Here is a 17,465-nt window from a genome sequence, read left to right on the forward strand (position 1 = left end):
ACTTGATGAGATTTAAAAGTTTTGAATGAGGAATCGTGATCGGGAGTATTTTTTTAATATAGTGGAGACTGAAATAGATATTTATACTTTTATTTTATTTAATCTCACAATTAATCTCCAAGACTGCTCTTGGTGGATACTGGGAAAGTTTGGAGGGTGTAAGGGCCAAGGGTAGTGGTTGGGTTGGCATTAGTTGGCATAAAATTTACATTGGGGCTCTAAGAGGCCATGGTGGTTGGGTAGGGGCATGGGTAGGCATTAAGTTGGCATGGGAGTGTGGAGGTGGCTTGGGAAGTGGGTGGAAGAAGTGATGGGGTGTGAGGGATGAAGGCTAGAGGGCTTAAACTGTAAGCAACCAATTGGGATGTATTCCCAGAGAACTGAGACGGGCCTTTTAACCAGCTCTTTTAACTCTGTCTCCCTTGTGGCCACCTCTGATCTGCTTCCGGAGCCGGAGGCCCGACTCTATCCCATCCCAACCTCCCTAGAGCGAAAATTGGGTCTGAAGGGGCACTTTCTCCCGAGGCGGGCCTGCTGAGACTAGAAATGTAGTCCCATAGGGTGGAGTCATCCCAGATTTGCAGTAAGTGTGGTAGCAGGCAGGAGAAAGGACGTTTTACCCGTTGGCCGCAATGGTGGCTTTTCATGCCATATTGTCCTATTCTCGTCTCATTAATTATACAGCCACAGGAAACATGCTGTCTCATTGGTGGGAGGCCTCTGAATGGCCCACCATGCCGTCGCCTTGCTGCTGCCTCACACAGGGCGCCATATTTAAACTGCAGCTGTGCACACACTTCTCAATGCTTGCAGCCCAAAGGACAAGAAGAGTGCAGCCCTTCAATTCAGAGATGCATCCCTGGGGTGCTTTCTGGATGCTGTGGAGGCCTGCCACAAAGTCCTCTACCCCTGCTTTGGCCACAGGAGGCTCATCAGTCTCACCACTTTGGCATGGGAGGCAGTGGCAGAGATGGTCAGTGCCAATGCTGCACACAAGAGGTCAGCCATCTAGTGCAGAAAACAGATAAATGATTTCATCCATGCCGCCAAGATAAAGCAACTATCTCATCACTCTAAACTCACACATTCACAAGGCCATCACACATTCACTCGCATCTTACTCACTGCCAGCTCAAGGGACATCACCGCTCACTCTCTCACACAAATCTTCACATGTTCATCTGGCCTCATCTCCTCCGGAGACTGCCTCCTCAGCCCTACCATCTTGAGGTCACTTGCACGGATCAACATGTGCCCCTGCACACACCCTGGGATACCCCCCTTCCCCAGTACAGCCCTCACCCTGCAGCATTTTCCCTTGCCTGAGGCCAGTTTTCCCCCTTCCCTAAGCAAGCCTTACCCCTTTAGCCATTGAAAAGCTACCCCTGTCCTACAGGGGTGTAGAGACCTGCTCATGAGCCCCCCTCAAAGTGATGCGGCACTGCCTGCGAAACCTGGCGTTGATGATCGCGAGTACTGCCCGAATCAAGGTAGGCAAACAAACCTTGAAGTCCCAAGTGATGTGCAGCTCGCCAGGTGCATGTCACTTATGTACAGTTGTGAAACATGTCGATGTGACCAGCGTGGGGGGATGATTCCAGTGCACAGGGCTTATAATTCGATGCAAATGTATTAAAATAACATTCCTGATGTCCGGGAGTGGGAAACACGGCCTGCCATTTGACGGGCGGAGTGGGCGATCACAAAGTGGTTCCATGACAGCGTAAAACCAAGTTTTGGCCTTTTCACCATGATGCCCAATGCCAAAGGGAGCAGAAAATTCTAGCCATAGTCTCCAAAGTTCCAGGAAGGTGATAAGAATGTCAGGCTTTGTGAACAGTTATACTTTAAACTGTCTATTTAGTTTCAAGGTAGAATGAAGTTGGGGATTTAAAGGATAGATAATTAAGCATTTCTACCTGGATGCAAGGCCTATGTCATTTGAGAAGGGGAGTGTCCATAAGATGCCATAGTAGGGTTGGTTTACAGGGTATTTTCTTAAAATATCACTGAACCTCACAGTCAGTTTGTAAGGATCCAAGAAAGAGAGAAAAAGAGAGAGAGAGCAGAGAGACAGAGATAGCATGTCTGTATGGTTCATCACACAAAAATGTGGGTGGCAGCTTGCACATGGATTAAAGAGGCTGGGTTCATGAGGATTTAAACAAGACTGGAAGACTTGCCAAGCATTAACTAAAGGGAAGGATCTCCAATTCATCCCTCACCATGGAAGTCAGTTCAGGGAGTAGGAGTTACGCAGATGGAAAAGGAAAATAAAAGAAGCAAGTTTTCATGAATGAAGAATCACTTTGGACTGGTTCCAAGAGAATAAAGTGTCCACTTAAGGGCAGACCATGGGAAGGAAATTTTTGTTTGTTTTAAATGTTGAAATGGGGATCTTTTCAGTGGTTTAGAATATAGGTTTTCTACAGAAATAGTGTTTACTTAATGTTTTTTGTTTGTGTGTAGCAGTAAAACTCAAAAGCTTGAAATCTTGTTGTGCAATTGCTTTAAGTTGGTCCCTGGGAATACGAATTTCATTTTAAAAGCTTTTGGTCTCTATGGGGATCGTAACGGTCAAATAAACCTTCAGGAAACTCAGTTTACCATGGGTAATCTTCTGAGTTTTGATTTTTTTTAATGTATTATGTACAATTGTAAATTGTAATATATCTAATGAACTCATTAAGCTTCAGAGTTTGAACACGTATTGACTTGTACAGTCAATGTAGCTCATCTATTATTAAGTATTATTCCCTAAGGGTCCTATAACTTCTATAAAAACACTTCTCCATGAACCATGGGGAATAAGTCATGCTGCAGTAGTCACATTTTTAAAATCACTTCCAGAAATCAAAAAAGTGCCTTGGTGTTGGCATCTACTGCTTTTCTTGATATTTTAAGTTTATGTCTAAAATTTAGTAAGCAAGAGGTATTTTCATTGTGGTCACAAGGTGAAAGTGCCTTCCACATGGAAACATTATTGAAAAACTGTTTTCAAAAATCTACATGTCAGTGGAAGTACCTCCAATGCTGTTCTCATGCTCTTGAATCTGTCGTTCTACTTTAAAATCTTGGCACAACAGTTGTCTTGTCTAACATCCATACCTCTCAGTAACTAGGCTGAAGCTACTAGTTTCAGTAACATTCCAGCATAAGGCTTGCCAGTCCTGTTCAGTATACTTCTGAGTGACTCTTTCAACCAACATCTTTGTTAGAAGTTCCAGAGAAAAAATCTGGGAAAAATACTCATTATTGTTGTCATGGCTCTGTAACTGTGACCTGACTAGTTTCACTTTGTCACCTCAATTGTCATCCTGTGCTATTTTGAGACAGTATAAAATTAGAAATATGCCGGTGAATCAGACAACAAAATGTTTTGGGGGCTATCTAGCCTCTGGATGGATATCCTAGATTTTTGCCCAGAAATTTCTAAAAATGGAAATTAGACACCAAAACTATTCTTTGTAAATTAGAGTCAAACAATCTGTGCTTCTGTGTCTTATTTAGGTCTCTCTGAGCTTTTCAATTAATAATCTATCAGCAGAAAAGCAAACATCAGTCTGAGTCCACGGTCCTATAGTTTTTTTTTCATCCGATTCTTCCACTGTTCAACTTTGGACTTGGTGAACGACAACGCTAGTGTTGTGATATATGTTCATACAGGCACCCAACCACTACATCATGACAGATATCTTTACATCAGATTAACAAGGTATAATACGTTGACCATGGTGAGCAAATCAGTTTGGCTAGATTGTTGTTGTGCTGATAAAACTGATCTGCCGATAGCTACTATCTTAAACACACAGCTTATAGGTTTCATTCATCAGATATCATGACAGGACTGTGAAGACAACCTTGAGGGCTTATAACAAGTATTGTACATGATTCTTGCACTGGTCCATCCTTCAGTGTTAATGTTTAACATTTTATAATGATAACCATTTGTGAACTTAGCAACAAATATGTTACTACATAAAAATATGTGTAATAAATGTAATTTTTTTGTCTCGATGCTGTAAACAAATAATTGGTTATTTTAAAATAATTACTCACAATTTATTTTTCCATGAAAGTAATTACTTACTTTTTTCACAAGAGGAATATTGAAAGTAAATTAAAACAGTTTCAGAACTTAAAGAATCTATAACCACAATCCTTAAGCTCAGCTCAGCTCAAATGAGATAAAAGGCAGAATTTTATTCTACCTCAGAGGCAAGCTGGGAGGCAGGGGTGCCCATTTAATTTGGTGGGAAGGTGTGCGGGTGCTAGCAGAGACCCCGTCACCTTTCTGAATGCCCCCCACCAATTAAGTCTGGGGTGGGAAGGCTGGGGACAACTCTCCTGCTCAGAAGACCATTAAGGCCTTAAGTGGCCACCTGCTTGGGCAGCCCATACCCAACGGAGATACCTGCCAAAGGCATGGGCCAATCATGGGCGAAGACACCCACGCACCCTAAATAGTACCTCCCTCCCTTACCCTCACCAGGCTAACCTGACTGGCCACAGTGAGCCCGCCTCACTTACTCCAGGGTCCAGCAACATTCTTGTAATCTGTTCCTCATGCAGTACTCATGGCCAGTATTCCTGGTACAGGAGATCTGATTGGCTGGCAGCTCCTGGAGTTGTGAAATTCCCCAGGGGGCAACAAGAACCCCGACTTCCACCAGCTAAATGCCAGAATGGCACTAGATTGGGTTGGGGGCACAGAATGGCTGCGGTGGGATTGCCTGCAGCTCAGCTGGTGGACAGGCCCACCGCCACCAAGCCGCATATAAATTGTTAAATGGCTTTATTTAAAAGTCAGCAAGTGACTGTTTGGCAACATTATGACAAATTTCACTTTACATTAACTTGACTTTAATTGCTCTTATCAGATTAAAATAATAAGTACACCAAAGTTAATGTGTAAGTAACACATTTTTCCCCAAATTAGGACTGGATGACACCTGACTTGTCTTAATTTCCAGCCTGAGCCCTGGCCTGCTTCATGCAGCAACTCTTACCAACTGGCTCCAACTTTGATCGTTTTATGATCTCCGTAATAGACAGACTGTTGAGTTCCTGACTTGCACCACCTTCCATGTCCAGATGTTGGCCATTGGGCAGCCAACTGAATCTTCAACTGCCCTCCCTAAATGTGAGCTCCTTGGAACATAGCGCCTGTTCTTTGAAAATTAATAAACTTACCCCAACATAATGTGCATGTATAGGGAGCAGGAAAGTCTTAATAACTTTTATTGACTGAAAGAAAGAAAGACTTGCATTCACATTGCACCTCTCAAGGCCACTGTATGTCTCAAAGCACATTACAACCAATGGGATACTTTTGAAGTGTAGTCACTGGTGCAATATAGGAAAGCTGGCAGCCAATTTGTTCACAGTATGTTCTCAAAAGCAGCAAAGTCATAATAACCATAGACTCATTGACTCATAGGCGTTTACAGCACAGAAGGAGGCCATTCAGCCCATCGTGTCTGCACTAATCAACAAAGATTGGACAACACTAATCCCATTTTCCAGTGCTTGGTCCCTAGCCCTGGATGCTATGGCAACTCAAGTGAATATCTAAATACTTCTTAAATGTTACGGGAGTTTCTGATTCAACCACCCTTTCAGACAGTGAGTTCCAGACTCCCACTACCCTCTGGGTGAAAAAATTTTTCTTCAACTCCCCTCTTAGACTTTTACATCTTACCTTAAATCTATGCCTCCTGGTTATCAACCCCTCTACTAATGGAAAAAGTGCATTCCTATCCACCCTATCTAAGCTCCTCATATCTTATACAACTCTATCAGGTCCCCTATCAACCTTCACTGTTCCAAGGAAAAACAACCCCAGCCTATCCAATCTTTCTTCCTAACTCAGACCCTCCAGTCCAGGTAGCATCCTGGTAAAACTCCTCTGCACCCTCTCCAGTGCAATTACATCCTTCCTATAATATGGTGACCAGAACTGCTTGCATATTCCAGTTATGGCTTCACCAGCGTTTTATGCAGTTCCAGCATAACCTCCTGCTCTTGTATTCTGTGCCTCAGCTAATAAAGGCAAGTATCCCATATACCTTCTTAATCACCTTATCTACCTGCCCTACTACCTTCAGGGATCTGTGATATGCACACCAAGATCTCTCTGATCTTCAGTACTTTCCAGGGTGCTATCATTCATAGTGTAATCCCTTGCCTTGTTAGCCCTCCCCAAGTGCATTACCTCACATTTTTCTGGGTTGAATTCCATTTGCCACTGCTCTGCCCACCTGACCAGTCCATTGATATCCTCCTGAAGTTTATGGCTATCCTCCTCACAATTTACCACCCTACCAATTTTTGTGTTATCCGCGAACTTCTTGATCATACCCCCTACATTTAAGTCCAAATCATTTATGTACACCACAAATGGGGGCCTGAGCACGAGCCCTGCGGAACCGCACTGGAAACAGACTTCCAGTCACAGAAACATCAGTCTACTATCACCCTCTGCTTCCTGCCAGATCATCTGTTTTTGTGATGTTGATTGAGAGGTAAATATTGGCCAGGAACCTGTGGATAACTCCCCTGCTCTTCTTCAAAACAGTGTCATCAGACCTTTTACATCAACTTGAGAGAGCAGATGGGGCCTCCATTTAACTTCTCATCTGAAAGAAGGCACCTCCAACAGCACAGTTCCCTCAGTATTGCACTCAAGTGTCAGCCCAGATTTTTGTTCTCAGGCCCTGGAGTGGCGTTTGAATCCGCTATCTTGTATCTCAGAGACGAGTGTGCTGAGCCATGGCTGACACCTAATGGTTGCAAAGACAAGCCTGTCTAGCTTGAATATCCAATAAAACTTTTAGCTGCAGAATGGATTTTAACATTTGTGAACTCACTTAAATTTAAAAGATAACACTTGAATATAAATCATATCCAAATTTTTCTGTGATGAAGTGGTTGGAGTAACATTTCTGCAGACTTCTTCAGACTCTTCACCATAACTTCAGTTTATGATCAGTAGAAACCTTAGAGAAAAATTTTTTGCCCTGTTTCTCCATATTTTCCAATGATTTCCTGTCGAAAATAGTTCAGATAATTGGGTGAACCCCGACAGAAATTCTACCTTCCCTTGAAAACTGCAAAACATGACTGTCCAGTTAAACAACATAAATGCTTCCTCGGGATAATTATGGCCAGTTTGAATATAATTGCTCACGTGATACTGACGTATGATGTGATTATGATTCAATCTGGAAACATAAGATTCCTCTCCAATTGAAAACAGTTCTTAGTTTGTGTGTGTGTGTGTGTTGACTGTTAACATGATCAAATCCTGATTGGCCAGTGTAAACTTTTCTATGATGGGGAGGCCATGTATCTAGCAGACACAGCCCAGGTCATGAAAAGCTTTGATTATTTAACTGAGGAGTAGGTGCAGAGCAGAAGAAATTTGCTGGAATTATCAAAGGAGGAAATACTGTGAATTTAAATTTGCAGCTATCCAACAGTTGATTTACTTTGCACACCATAGATGGATCAAACCAACATTACACATACAGTTTTATATTTCTCAAAAGTAATTTTCTGTGAGATTGTTTAATTTAAACTCATCATTGACGTCTGATTGGTGATGAATGGACTAGTTTATGCAATATGTTATCAGCAATCTAATATGGCAGTTCTCACAAGTCAGATCAAATCAGAGGCAACATGTCAATCTATATGTGAAGAAATATGAAAACTCTTTTTGTTCTCAAATGCAAAGAATTTGTTGTATAATATTTATCAAAAAAGTAAACGCTGCCAAAAACTAACCCAATCCTGAAGACTTTTATCTATGAGTTAATTGTTTCACATTGATTTGTATATAAAAGGACAGACCTTGCTAATCAAGTGGATGTGTGGAACAGACTCCCAACAAAAGAATTTAAAGCTGTGTCAATTAATTGCTTCAGAAAGGAGTTGGACAGTATCTGGTTGGAAATAGAGTTTTAGGGACAAGCAGAGGGTGGAATCTTCTTAGATTTGCACAAAGTGTGATAGTGGCTGGTAGCTGGCAGCAATGGCGGATTTTCACGCCATGTCATCCCATTCCAGCCTTATTAATTATGCAGCCACAGGAAACATGCCATCTTGCTCTGGGCGGCCTCCGATTTACCTGCCATGCCATAAACCTCGCTGCTTCCTCACCCAGGGCACCATATTTAAACTGCAGCCTCATGCACACTCCTCAACGCTTGCAACCCAGGACTGCTCCGGTGAAGACACTGCCCCAAAAGCCAAGAAGAGTGCAGCCCCTCCAATTCAGTAACACATCCCTGGGATGCCTTCTGGATGCTGTGGTGGCCTGCTGTTATGTCCTCTACCCCCTCTCTAGCTGCAGGAAACCCACTCCAGCCTGGGAGGGGGTGGCAGAGGTGGTCAGTGCCAATGCTGCACAGAAGAGGTCAACCATCCAGTGCAGAAAATGGATGAATGATCTCATCCATGCCTCCATGGTAAAGCAACCATCTCATCACTCTAATCTCTCAAAGTCATCACACATTCACTGGCGCCTCAATCACCTCCAGCTCAAGGGACATAATCATTCACTCTCTCACACACACACCATCACATCTTCATCTGGTCTCATCTCCTCTGGAGAGTGCCTCCTCAGCCCTCACCATCTTGAGGCCACTTGCACAGATCAACATGTGCCTCCACACACACCCTGGGGTATCCCCCCCACCCCCCCCAACTGCTTCTCCAGTACAGCCCTCACCCTGCAGCCTCTTCCCTTGCCTGAAGCCACTTCTCCCCCTTCCCCAAGCAAGCCCTAGCCCTGCAGCCATTGAAAGGCCACCCCCGTCTTAAGGCTGGTCTAAGGCTGGTTTGGTGGTAGAGACCTGCTGTAAAACCCCCTAAACGTGATGTGGTGCAGCCTGCAAAGCCTGACACTGATGACAGCGAGTGCTGCCTGAAGCAAGGTGGGCAAACCAACTTCAAAGCCCTGAGGAAAGTGCAGCTCGCCAGGTGCACAGCACTAATGTACAGTTGTGAAACACATTAGCGTGAAATCTCACTGATGTGCTTGGATGATCCGGCATGGTGGGATGATTCCAGTGAGCAGGGCTCATAAAGAGATTCTAAAGTATTGAAATTAGGTTCCCGATGTGTGGTGACAAGAAACACGGCACACCATCGTCAGGTGGAGCAGACGATCACAAACTGGTGTCACCACTGCGTGAAAATTATTTTTTGCCTGCTCACCATGTTGGCCCCCCCTCGCCCCACTCATCCAACATGACCCTCAACGCTTATGGGGCTGGAAAATCCCGGCTATAGACTTGGATGATCAGTACTCCAAAATGGTTCCTCTGCTGTTGGGATGATTGGGGAGAGGCTAGTTAATGAATGACATCTTGCTAGGATTGAATTGTGGAGATGATGGTCGATGGATGCCCTTGCGAATGGAAAGCTGTCTCAAGTGGTGTTCCACAGGGCTTGGTGTTGGGACCCTTGCTGTTTGTGTTATATATTAATGATTTGGATGTGAACGTGGGGGGCACGATTGGGAAATTTGCAGATGACACGAAGTTTCGCTGAGTAGAGGATAGCCATAATCTCCAAAACGATATAGATGGGTTGGTGGAGTGGGTGGTAAAGTGTCAGATGGATGTTAACATAGAGAAGTGTGAGGTCATACATTTAGGGAGGTCAAACAGTTACAGGAATTACACAATAAATGGGAATATACTAAGAGGGGTAGATGAAGTGAGAGATCTTGGAGTATAAGTACACAGGTCCCTGAAGTCAGCAGTTCAAGTAGACAAGGTTGCAAAGAAGGCATATGGAATGCTCTCCTTCAATGGCAGAGGTATAGAATATAAAATTAAGGATATAATGTTGGAATTGTATAAAACACTGGTGAGGCCACAACTAGAGTATTGTGTGCAGTTCTGGTCACCACATTACAGGAAGGACGTAATGGCTCTGGAGAGAGTGCAGAGAAGGTTTACAAGAATGTTGCCACGGTTAGAAAGGTGTAGCCATGAGGAGAGATTGGATAGGTTGGGGTTATTTTCCTTAGAACAAAGAAGGCTGAGAGGTGACTTGATTGAGGTGTACAATATTATGAGGGGAATTGCTGGAATGGACAGGATAAAATTGTTTCCCTTGGTGGAGAATTCTAGAACCAGGGGACATAGATTCGAGATAAGTGGCAGAAGGTGTATGGGGGAACATGATGAAGAACTTTTTTACGCAGCGGATAGTGGGTGTCTGGAATTCACTGCCCAAGTTGGTGGTAAGAGGCAGAAACTTTAAACTCTTTTAAAAAGTACCTGGATCTGCACCTAAAGTGCTGTAAGCTGCAGGGCTATGGGCCGGGTGCAGGAAGGTGGGATTAGAAAGGGCACTTGAGTATCCTCGGGCTGACATGGCCTCCTTCTGTGCTGTAACTTTTCTATGGTTCTATGAGAAAATGAGTAAATGCCAGGATGGATAAATATTCCTGAGTTTATCCCCTTTATTTAATTTTATCAACACTATTTCTGTCTGTGCACACATTATATGTCAGAACCTTTCCTGAACATGAGGCTTGGCTGGTCTCATTAAAGGACAAACTTAGACTCTTCTTAATAACTATCCATCTCATCTGATACTGCTCATGTTCAATTTTTACCACTTTTCAAATTCTTTTTCAGGATTTGGGCGTCGCTAGTCAGGCTAGCATTTGTTGCCAGTTCCTATTTGTCCTTGAGAAGGTGGTGGTGAGCAACCTACTTACACCATGACAATGCATGTGGTGTAGGCACACTCATAGTTCTGCTGGGGTGGGAATTCCAGTATTTTGACCCAGCGACAGTGAAGGAATGGTGGTATAGTTCCAAGTCAGGGTGGTATGTGACTTGGAGGGGAACTTGCAGATGGTGCTGTTCCCATGCATCTGCTGCCCTTGTCCTTCTAGGTGGTAGTGGTTGTGGGTTTGGAAGGTGCTGTCGAAAAAGCATTGGTGAATTGCTGCAGTGCATCTTGTAGATGATACACACTATGCATTGGTGGTAGGGGCAGTGAATGTTTAAGGTGGGGGATGAGATGCTAAACAAACAGGCTTCTTTGTCTTACTTCTTGGCTGTTGCTGACTCTACACTCAACCAGACAAGTGGAGAGTATTCCAACACATTCTTGACTTGTGACTTGTAGTTGGTTGACAATCTTTGAGGGGTCAGAAGGTTAGTTACTCTCCGCAGAATTCCCAGTCTCTGACCTGCTCTTGTAGCCACAGTATTTAAATGGCTGGTCCAGTTCAGTTTTTAGTCAATGATAACCCCAGGATTTTGATAGTCGGTGATTCAATGATGGTAATGTCATTGAATGTTAAAGGGCAATGGTTAGGTTCTTTCTTGTTGGAGATGGTCATTGCCTGCCACTTGTGTAGCACGAATGTTACTTGCCACTTAACAATACAAGCCCGAATGTTTGTCCAGGACTTGCTGCACGTGGATACGGACTGCTTCAGTATCTGAAGAGTAATGAATTGTACGGAACATTGTGCAATCATCAGCGATCATCCCCACTTCTGACTTTATGACAGAGAAGAGATCATTGATGAAACTGCTGAAGATGCATAAGCCCAGGACAATACCCTGAGGAACTCCTGCAGTGATGTCCTGGGAAGGCAAATAGAATGTTAGCTTTATTTCAAAGGGAATGGAGTATAAAAATAGGGAAGCCTTGCTAAAACTACACAAGGCACTATTTAGACCATACCTAGAATACTGTGAACAGTTTTGGTCCCCTTATACTGGCATTGGAGGCAGCCAGAGAAAGTTCACTAGGTTGATTCCAGGTATGGAGGGATTTTCTTATGAGAGGTTGAGTAGGTTGGGCCTGTTACTCACTGGAGTTTAGAAGAATGAAAGGCGACCTTATTGAAACAAATAAGATTCTTAGAAGGTTTGACAGGATAGATGCTGAGAGGTTGTTTCCCCTTGTGGGAGGTTCTCAGACCTGAGGGCATCATCACAGAGTAAGGGGTCACCCATTTAAAACAGAGACGAAGAGGAATTTCTTCTCTCAGAGGATAGTTAATCTGTGGAATTCTTTACCGCAGAGGGCTGTAGAGGCTGGACCATTAAATATATTCAAGGCGGAGGTAGATTTTTAAGGGAATCAAGGGTTATGGGGAAAAGGCAGGAAAGTAGATTTGAGGATTATCGGATCAGCCATGATCTCATTGATTGGCGAAGCAGACTCGATGGACCTACTTCTGCTCCTAAGTCATGTGGTGATATAGACTGTGATGACTGACCTCCAACAACCACAACCATCTTCTGTTGTGCTAGGTATGAAAGCAATGAGTGGAGAGTTCCCCCCCCCCGCCACCCCCATTCCCTCTGACTTCAGTTTTGCTGGGGTTCTTTAATGCCACATTCGGTCAAATGCTGCCTTGATGTTAAGGGCAGTCACTCTCATCTCACCTCCTGAGTTCAGCTCTTTTGTCCATGTTTGGACCAAGGCTTTAATGAGGTCAGGAGTTGAGTGGCACTGGCAGAAGCCAAACTGAACGTCAGTGAGCAGGTTATTGCTGTGTTAGTGCCGCTTGATAGCACTGTCGATGATATTTTCCATCACTTTGCTGATGATCGAGAGCAGACTGATGGGGTGGTAATTGGCCAGGTTTGAATTTGTCCTGCTTTTTGTAAACAGGACAGAACTGGGCAAGTTTCCATATTTCCAGGTAGATGGCAGTGTTGTAGTTGAATTGGAACAGCTTGGCTCGGGGCATGGCTAGTTCTGGAGCACAGGTTTGCCAGAGTGTTGTCGGGGCCCTTAGTCTTTGCAGTATCAAGTGCCTTCAGCCATTTTTTGATATTGCGTGGAGTGAATCGAATTGGCTGAAGTCTGGGATTTGTGATGCTGAGGACCTCCGGAGGAGGCCGAGATGGATGACCCACTCGGCACTTCTGGCTGGAGATGGTTTGAAGTGTTTCAGCTTTGTCTTTTGCACTGATATTCTGGGCTCCCCCACCATTGAGGATGTGGATATTTGTGCAGCTTTCTTCTCCAGTGAGTTGTATTAACATCCACCAGCATTCACAACTGGATGTGCAGGACTGCAAAGCTTAGATCCGATCTGTTAATTGTGGGATCGCTTAGCTCTGCCTATCACTTGCTGCCTCCACTGTTTGGCACATAAGTAATTCTGTGAAGTAGTTTCAGCAGGTTGACACCTCATTTTTAAGTGTGCCTGGTGATGCTCCTGACATGCCCTCCTGCACTCATTACTGAACCAGGGTTGATCCCCTGGCATGACAGTTTGGTAGAGTGGACTAGATGTTGGACCATGAGGTTACAGATTGTGGTTGAATAAAATTCTGCTGCTGCTGATGGCGAACAGTGCCTCATTGTTGCCCAGTTTTGAGTTGCTAGATCTATTCAAAACCTATCCCCTTTTTAGCACAACAATATGGAGGGCATCCTTAATGTCAAGACGGGACTTCGTCTCAATGAAGACCCTGCTGTGACCAGTCCTACCAATACTGTCATGGACAGATACATCTGTGACAGGCCATTGGTGAGAATGAGGTTTTTGCTCTTGCTGGTACTTTCACCACCTTCCGCAGGCCCATTCTAACTGCCATGTCCTTCAGGATTGGCCAGCTTAATCAATAGAGGTGCTACTTGGTGATGGACACTGAATCCCAAACCCAGAGCACATTTTGTGTCCTTTCCACCCTCAGTCCTTCTTCCAGTTCGTGTTCAACACGGAGTACTGATTCATCAGCTAAGGGAGGGCAGTAGGTGGTAATCATTAGGAGGTTTACTTGCCCATACTCCAAAAAGTGAGGAGCTTTTGCATTTTTAATCCCACATATTGAAGACATCACTGGACTGTCTGACTTAGCTCATCTCCTATCCCGTAATATCCATTCCTCTTGATATACTTGCTGTCTTTGATTCCTTTTATATGTGCTATCCCTTGGAGAAACTGCTCATAGACTTATGGTCAACCTTTAGGTGTATACCTCACTCTCACAGGATCTCTTTATCACTATGGCACTGTATATCTTCGAGTTTGGCTGAAGCCAAGTCCTGGGAGGCACAAGAATTTCCATCAACTTGACACTGGCAAGAATGACACTCCCATTAAGAGCATCTTACTCATGCCAGCGTACAGGTAATGGATCCTGTTACTGCAGGGAATAGCATCGGAGAATTTAAGAGGGAGCTAGACAACCTAGAGGGAGAAGGGAATAGAAGATTGCGATAATAGATTTAGATGAGGAAAGATGGGAGGAGGCTTGAGTGGTACATAAATGCAGACATAGAATAGTTGGGCCAGATAGCCTGTATCTGTTCTGTATATATCCTATGTAGAGTGATGGATATGCTGGGCCATGAGATTGAAAATTGTTATGGAATATAATTCTGGCATTGCTGATGGCCCACAGCACCTTATGAGTGCCCAGGTTTGAGCTGCTAGATATGTTTTGAATCTATCCTATTTAGCATGATGGTAGTGCCATATAACATGATGGAGGATGTCCTAAGTATGAAAACAGGATTTCATTTCCATGGTTTGGTTCTCACTCCTACCAACACTGTAATAGATAGATGTATCTGTGACAGGTAGATAGGTGAGGACAACATCAATTAGCTTTTTTCCTTGGGTTTTTTGTCTCACGGCCTACTCCTGTCTTTCAGAACTCTGTCAGCAGTAGTGGTGCTACCAATTCCCCCTTAGTGATGGATGTTGAAGTCCCCCATCCAGAGTATATTCTCTGCCCTTGCTACCCTCAGTGCTCCTTCCAACTGTTGTTCAAAATGGAACAGCACTGATTTATTAGTTGAGGGAGTGCAGTAGGTAGTTATCAGCAGGAGGTCTCCTTGCCCATGTTTGACCTGATACCATGAGACTTCCTTTTTCTCAGACAGTCCTTCAGGATCGAAGGTGACTTGCTCTACTCCAATGTGCGAAATGCAGACTTTGCAGATATCTACCACATGTGGGGCAGGCGGTACTTGAAGGATTGGGTAGATGGGTTGTTTGGAGGTTTGTGCACACTCTCCAACACTTTGACTTTGCCTTTGCACATTCCTGACAAAGTTGCTCAATATGTTCAGTGCCTTCCCAAATGAGCCTTCTCCATTTTGACCACGTTCTCCCAATGAGTCAGTGGGTATGTTTGACCTCTTCAGGCACGCTTGATGATATCCCTAAAGTGTTTCCGAAAGAAAGCATCTCCAGCAATGCCTTGATTTTTATGCTCAAGTTCTGCAGTGGGAGTTGAACCCATAGCATTGTGACTCAGAGGCAAGAGTGCCACCAGCTGAGCCATGGCTGACACTGCAAGCCCCTTTGAGCACCCTTTTCCACAACCACGATGGCAGCATTCTGAGACTGACAGTAAGCTGAGCTTCTGTGTCTAAAGTGTCAGCTTCCACTGCCAGACTCAGGTGTTACATGTCTTCTGCTTATGCTGCAATGGAAGCTGAGATATCGACCAACAGATGCTGCATCATGGGTAGCTCCCCAAGCACTCTCATGAAATTAGCCATCACTTCCACGCTGGAAAAGGTGGATTCCAAGCTCTGCGCAAAGCCCGATACCATATTGGTGTTAGCATCCTCCATGCTCCTTAACAGTGACAGCAGCCATTCTGGTAGGCCTAACAGTGCATCAAAAATTTCAGTGCACATGCCTGTCAGCAATTTTCAGTATGTTATCCCATCAAAGTCCCCATCTGAGTTCTCTGCAGCAGAACCTTTTTGCGATCATGACCTGCAGCGGGCTCACATCTGTGCTGCCCTTTCCCCCTGCCTTGGCTGCAGGCCATTCATACCTGTTTTCTCAACACGTACAAATCCTGTCCTCTGAAGCACCCTTTTACAGTCACCATTGTCTACTGAGAGTGAATGAATGACTGTGTTTCTTTACTATCAGTCTACTTCATGCACCTGAAAAAGTCAAAAGGATATGTTTGTGGTGAGGGGAATGGAGCAAGCAAGATGTGTATCCTTAACCACCAGCAGCTTGTAAATCAGAATAGATTGTTAAAAATATTCAGGTTTATGAAATTGTTATGTTTTGGGTAAAATAAAGGGGGGTCATGTGACTTGTTCTGAAATCTGCCAGACAGTAAACCTGGGTGATGTGGCTGTTCAAGATTAAAGGAAGGCCTAGCTTGTTTTGCTGGGAGGTGTAAGATCTTCACATTTAGAGAGAAAGTGGCAGCAGCATCTGTGTTTATAGTGGTTAGACTGCTAGTCTCCAAAATCCCAGGAAGGTGTTGAAAATTTCAGGTTGTAAACAGTTAAACTGTCCATTTACTTCTAAGATAAAAGAGTGTTGAGGTCTCACAAATAGCTAATCAGCATTTCTATTTGGATACATGGCCCATGTGATTCATATTGCACTGGAAGGGGACGCAATTTTAAAATATCTCTGAACTCACAGACACAGTTAGTCTGCCAGAGTCCATGAGAGAGAGCAGCTAAAGGCCTCAAGTTTCTTTGGTTCAACATGTAGGAATGCAGGTAGGAACTCAGACTGGAAAGACCAAATCATGTGGCGTTATAATGAGGCAGGAAGATTCGCCTGGCTTGCGCTAAAGGAAGAATTTCCAGTGAAAAAAATCCTCACTGTGAAAGACAGTTCTGTGATTAAAAGATACCTGACTGAGAAAGGAAAAAAATGGAAGTAATTTGTCTGGTGGGCCTCCTGGTCAATGTAGATCGAGAACCTTTCTCTTCTAACCTATTTTCTGTACTAAGGCTTCCAGTGCTGCATCAGAGAACCTTGGAGCAAGCTCCCTGGAGCTAATTATCACTTTAGACTGGGTCTGGGAAAATGGAATGACTACTTAGGGGACAGTGTAATGTATATCTGTGAAATGGGTTTTTCAGTTGTGTTAAAACTAAAAGAGAAAAGTTCTGTTCTATAATTTAAAATATAATTTGCCTACAAAAATAGTGTTTAGTCAATAGTGCATTTAGTTTGTTAGAATAAAAGGCTTAAAAATTGAAAGGCTTAAGAAGTGAAATGAGTGGGAATTGCCAAGTGAGAAAGACCATAAGACATAGGAGCAGAAATTAGGCCATACGGCCCATCGAGTCTGCTCCGCCATTCAATCATGGCTGATAAGTTTCTCAACCCCATTCTCCCGCCTTCTCCCCGTAACCTTTGATCCCCTTACCAATCAAGAACCTACCTACTATCTCACTAGCCACTTTTAAGACCCTAGGATGAAGTCCATCAGGACCCAGAGATTTGTCAGCCTGCAGCTCCTTCAGTTTGCTCAGTATTACTTCTCCAGCGATTGTAATTTCACCAAGTTCCCCTCTCCCTTCCACCTTCTGCTTTACAGCTGTTCCTGGAATGTTTTTTGTATCCTCTATAGTGAAGACAGAAGCAAAATATTTGTTCAATTCACCCACCATATCCTATTATCTGCTATTAACTCCTCATTGTCACTCTCTAGAGGATGAACACTCACTTTACTTACTCT

At 43.9% G+C, this 17,465-nt stretch overlaps 1 protein-coding gene across 4 annotated transcripts in view; it reads left to right on the top strand.

Moving 5' to 3' along the window:
* The window catches only part of pde4d (phosphodiesterase 4D, cAMP-specific), a 1,628,454-nt gene that overhangs the window by 1,097,139 nt on the left and 513,850 nt on the right, over positions 1–17,465 (top strand). The window lies entirely within an intron of this gene.

Source organism: Carcharodon carcharias, chromosome 1 (assembly GCF_017639515.1).
Source record: "Carcharodon carcharias isolate sCarCar2 chromosome 1, sCarCar2.pri, whole genome shotgun sequence".
Lineage (NCBI taxonomy): Eukaryota > Metazoa > Chordata > Chondrichthyes > Lamniformes > Lamnidae > Carcharodon > Carcharodon carcharias.